We start from the raw sequence: 6,000 nt of genomic DNA, 5'->3' as shown, positions 1-6,000 counted from the left end.
CCTGGCCCGGCTGCCAGCCTCCTCCCCTGCTCGGCCTGGCCTGACCCAGCAGACAGCCTCCTCCCCTGCTCGGCCCGGCCTGGCCAGGCCTGGCCCGGCCTGGCCCGGCCTGGCCCGGCAGTCAGCCTCCTCCCCTGCTCGGCCCGGCCTGACCCGGCAGCCAGCCTCCTCCCCTGCTCGGCCCGGCCTGGCCCGGCCTGGCCCGGCAGTCAGCCTCCTCCCCTGCTCGGCCCGGCCTGGCCCGGCAGCCAGCCTCCTCCCCTGCTCAGCCCGGCCTGGCCCGGCAGTCAGCCTCTTCCCCTGCTCGACCCGGCCTGACCCGGTAGCCAGCCTCCTCCCCTGCTCGGCCCGGCCTGGCCCGGCAGTCAGCCTCCTCCCCTGCTCGACCCGGCCTGACCCGGCAGCCAGCCTCCTCCCCTGCTCGGCCCGGCCTGACCCGGCAGCCAGCCTCCTCCCCTGCTCTGCCCGGCCTGGCCCGGCAGTCAGCCTCCTCCCCTGCTCGACCCGGCCTGACCCGGCTGCCAGCCTCCTCCCCTGCTTGGCCCAGCCTGGCCCGGCAGCTAGCCTCCTCCCCTGCTCAGCCCTGCCCCTGGCAGCATCGGTCTCTCTTTCCCTCTGCCAATATCTATTTTTCTGGAGCACCCTCACTGCTGACAGTGTTGCTCCTCCTCCAATCACAGATTGCTTCTCCCCCACATTTCCTGAGCCTATCAGCAGGAAATGTGGTAAATAACTGGTCTGTGTATGGAGGAGCAGTTTCTTTCAGAATCTTCCACTCCACATATCGGCATTTTGAAAACTACCTCCAGGGGCCAAACTGGGGGCTTTGCCGGCCACATCTGGCCAAGCCAGAGTTTTTTGAGGTTGAAGCAGTGGATTTGGTACTTTTTGGATTTTCATGACATTGGGGATAATATATTAGCATGGAATAGGATTGGTTAATGGACAGAAGAAGTAGTAAATGGGCATTTTTGGGTTGGCAGGCTGTACCAGGAGGATACCACGAGGATCAGTTCTTGAGTTTTAGCTATTTAAAGTCAATATCAATGACATAAATGAGGCGACTGGCTGTAATGTATCCAAGTTTACTGATGATACAAAGCTAAGTGAGAAAGTAAACTGTGAGGAAGATTGAAAGAGATTGCAAAGAGATATAAACAGGTTGAATGATTAGGCAAGAATATGGCAGATAGAATATAATGTTGGAATTGTGAAGCTATCCACTTTGGGAAGGAGGTCTTGCAGCACAGTGGGTAGTGTCCCTGCCTCTGAGCCAGGGATTCTGAGTTGAAATCCCACTCCAAGACTTGAAGGCCAAGGAAGGTGCTTTCATAATGCGGCCAACCAGGTTGAGTATTAACTTATAAATCCTTCCAACATATGCCAATGGCAGGTGATAAGAGTGGGAGAGATTCCTGGACAGCCAGGAAAGAAATTAGAGCCTCTACCATCACTATCCATAGCTCCAGGCTACAACATGCATGTAAAAGTGTATGTTACCACAGCAACTTAGATTCCTTAGGGGTGCTGGTTGGCTTAGTTGGCTGGACGTCTGTTGTGGAAGGTTCCTGGTGGGGTGGATTCGGGACCTGCCTCCTTGCCCAACCTGTAGTGGAGGTTGAGGCATTGTGGATCGGACCTTCCTTCGAGCAGAGAACTGAAGAAGAAGAATACATTTTGGAAAGAAAAATAGAAAAGCAGAATATTTTTTATATGGTGAGAGACTGGGAAATGTTGTTATTCAAAGGAACTATATATGTATCATGGTAAGTTAACACTTAGATACAGCAAGCAATTAGGAAAGCAAATACAATGTTAGCCATCATTAGAGTCTTATCGTATAGTAAGTCTAATGCAGTTAGGCTGCTGGAGTACTGTGTTCAGTTTTGATCTCCTTACCTAAGGAAGGATATACTGGCCTTGTAGGGAGAGCATTGAAGGTTCACTAGATTGATTTCTGGGATGAAAGGATTGTCCTATTAGGAAATATTGAGCAGATTGGGACTATTTTCCCTGGAATTTAGAAGAATGAGAATGATATCATTGAAGCCCATAGAATTCTTAAATGATTTGATCGGGTAGATGCTGGAAAGATGTGATGGGAAGGACCACACCAAGTGACATCAATGCATTCCCTGTGCTGTTGTCTAATGTATTTACAGTTGTAGATAAATCAAGGACAATCAAGGAAATGACAACAAGGCTGCAGAGGGCTGTAGCTTTATTGGATAGCATGGATCAGTTAGTAAGGGTCATCTGGAACATGACAAAAACAGAATTACCTGGAAAAACTCAGCAGGTCTGGCAGCATCGGCGGAGAAGAAAAGAGTTGATGTTTCGAGTCCTCATGACCCTTCAACAGAACTGCTCCAGTTCTGTTGAAGGGTCATGAGGACTCGAAACGTCAACTCTTTTCTTCTCCGCCGATGCTGCCAGACTTGCTGAGTTTTTCCAGGTAATTCTGTTTTTGTTTTGGATTTCCAGCATCCGCAGTAGTTTTTTGTTTTTATCATCTGGAACATGCCTGTATTAGTGCATTGTGAGTCTCCTTTGCGCACATCTCATAGTGTACTGCCTGTGGTTCCTGGGATTCTTCATTATGCAGCACCTGGTCAACACTATCCTCCCTATCCTCACCATCGGAGGAGGCATCACACTTCAGGATGTCCTCATTGTTCAAAGCTTCTCCCCTCTGTAGTGCCAGGATTTGCAGAGCACAGCAGATCACCACAATATGCGAGAACTAGCTGGGGTGTAGTGAAGGGATCTACCAGACCTCTCCAGGTATCTGAACCTCATCTTCAGAAGCACTATGGCCTGCTCAATGGATGATCACATTGTCCTTTGGCTGTGGCTGGTGTTGTATCCCTCCTCTGCATCTGTGTTTGGCTGCTGTACAGGTGTAAGTAGTCACGTCTTCAGTGCGTATCCCTTATCACCTAGTACTCAGCCTTGAGGGCATGTGGGGGCCCCAGAAAGGTTTAACACCTGGGACTGCCTCCTGGGAATCTTGCACACACCTGGAAGATCTGTATAGGGTGGTCACAGACCAGTTGTACATGAAGTGAATAGGAGCCCATCCTGCTGATGAAGGTTGCTGGTTGGTCTGTGGGAGCTTTGAAGGCCACAGGTGTGCAGTGAACGACACCTTCCATCTGGGGGATCCTAACGTTGGCCCTAAACCTTATGGTATTCTCAGCCTAACTGCATTCGTACGAAAGCGCATATCCTGGCTGGCCCTCTTGAAAGATGGCACTAATGACCATTTTGATGCAGCAATGAGCTGGAAGCTGTGGAATGGCCCTGAAGCATAGAAATTCAGTGCCACAGGGATTGGGTGCCCACCTTTCCCCATAGGGCTAAGCACATCCTGCAGCTTGGCACCCAGCTTCGTGGTGGCCTCCCTGGAGAGATGCAGTTTGCGGTGAGACTGCTGCCCCAATGTTTGCTGCAAGCTGAGACTCTGATTTGTTGAGACATCTCTTTGGTGAGTAATCTCTTCCGTGCGCAAGATGTTGGATGTGTGTCCCTCTGTATCCTCCTCCTCCGTGATCCCTCTGAGGCTAATGCTCCTCGTGGCCCAGGTTTTGCTCCCTGTGGCTGCAGCTCTCTCCTCTCGAAGCCTGAGTGAATGAGGCCCATAGCAAGAAGCCACACTCCGTTCTCAGGCCTCCTACCCTATCCCCCCTTGTTTTATACACAGAAGGGCCACATCTGAGATGGCACTCAACTGGTATGTCCCTACTGTGCTGGCAAGTTTGTCCTTGGTCCTGAATGCCACTTCTGCTGCAAATGCTGTACCACTTCCCTGCTTAACCACATTACTGTAGTTCACAATGGTTGCTGTCTGAAGCCAACATTTGACCTCCTGCTAACCTATCCAGCGAGGCTTTGTTGTTTCCTTAAATCCATCATAAAATTGGAAAACCCTGGTAAAATAAAATTTGCATGTTTAATATGCTTAATTTCCATTTCAGTATAAGGTCCTTCTCCCAGCCTGGTAGCCCTCTGGAACCTCTCGTCATGATATAGAAATACCTATTTCCATTATTTTTAAATCTACAACTAATACCTTGTCAATCTTTCCACCACACCCCCACTAGAGCTGTACCTTGAGTGTCCTGCCATCCATTCTTAATTAGCACATTCTCTTAGATAATATCACCACCTTCAACACCTCTTTGATCCTTTTGTCTGTGACATCTTTTGATTCTCTGCTCCTATCACTGCTTGCTTGTCCCTACAACCACCCCACCCTCAACTTCTCTCCCCCCACCCCACCCCCCACCTTAAACCAGCTTATATTTCATCCCTCTCCTAACTACACTCAGTTCTGTTGAAGGGTCATTGGACTCGAAACGTCAACTCTTTTCTTCTCCACCGATGCTGCCAGGCCTGCTGAGTTTTTCCAGGTAATTCTGTTTTTGTTTTTGTTTTGGATTTCCAGCATCCGCAGTAGTTTTTTGTTTTTATCTCTGTGTTTAATTGACTGCAACTTCTCTTCAAGAAATGCCTTCCTTGAAGAAGTATTGCTCTGTTCTCCGACAGGATTTCTGCCTGTCTCTTCTGCCTTGTCCACCTTCATTGCTTTCCATTTCTCTCCTGGTGTTTGACAAGGTGTTTACTAAAACCCGCTTTCACAGCCATATTTCCTTTCTCAGTGACTGTCTCCGTCTCCGACTCACCCCACATGGAATTCAACTGAAATTCCATCCCTCTTGTTTCGAACCGACCCAGCATTACGGGTATCTCCGGGACATAAAACGTTTCTCGGACTGCTGTTCCTGTCGTATTCTGAGATCCACACTCAGTGCCATGCGCCGCCATATGAACATACTCGACCTCTCCCTCCAGCAGCACTGCCGCACCCTTTTTCAAAGCTGCGCGTGCCCCCAGTTTCATTTTATTCTTCGCCTCATCCGACGTCTCAACAAGAAACTTTTTCTCTTTCTCTCAAGTGCTAAGGAACGCAAGCTCCAACAACTCATTGACACCAACACCCATCTGGGACCCTCCACCCCTGCTTGTCCCTCCGTCCCCACCCCATCTTCCAATCCCAGCCGTAGCCGCGTATTCACTATACCCCCTGACCTTCCCCTCTCCGATGCTGAACGTTCAGTGCTCAGCAAAGGACTTAGTTTCATACCCTTACGCCCTCATCTCAATGAATTTCGGGCTCGGCACGATGCTGAACTCTTCTTCTGCCGTCTTCGTCTCCGTGCTCACTTCTTTGGGCAGGAGTCCTCTCCCCGTTCAACGGATCCTTTTACCCACCTCCAATATTCTCCGTCCACCTGGACCCCTCCCTCTGGTTTCTTACCTTCTCTTGATCTTTTCATTGAGAACTGTCAGCGTGACATTAGCCATCTCAATTTCTCTGCTCCTCTCACCCATTCTAATCTGTCTCTCTCTGAACTTACTGCACTCCGTTCTCTCAGGTCCAACCCCAACATTATCATCAAACCCGCTGACAAGGGTGGTGCTGTTGTTGTCTGGCGCACTGACCTCTACCTCGCGGAGGCTGAGCGTCAACTCGCAGACACTTCCTCCTACCTCTCCCTGGACCATGACCCCACCACAGAACATCAAGCCATTGTTTCCAGGACTGTCACTGACCTCATCTTCTCTGGAGATCTTCCTCCCACAGCTTCCAACCTGATAGTCGCCCAACATCGGACGGCCCGCTTCTACCTCCTACCCAAAATCCACAAACAGAACTGTCCTGGCAGACCGATCGTGTCAGCCTGTTCCTGCCCCACAGAACTCATTTCTCGTTATCTTGACTCCCTTCTCTCTCCCCTTGTCCAGTCCCTTCCCACCTACATCCGTGATTCCTCTGACACCTTACGTCACATCAACAATTTCCAGTTCCCTGGTCCCAACCGCTTCCTCTTCACCATGGATGTCCAATCCCTCTACACCTCCATCCCCCACCAGGATGGTCTGAGGGCCCTTAGCTTCTTCCTTGAACAGAGGCCCGAACAATCCCCATCCACCACT

This window comes from Cetorhinus maximus, chromosome 3 (genome assembly GCF_964194155.1).
Source record: "Cetorhinus maximus chromosome 3, sCetMax3.hap1.1, whole genome shotgun sequence".
Taxonomy (NCBI): Eukaryota; Metazoa; Chordata; class Chondrichthyes; order Lamniformes; family Cetorhinidae; genus Cetorhinus; species Cetorhinus maximus.
This window is presented reverse-complemented; position numbering follows the sequence as displayed.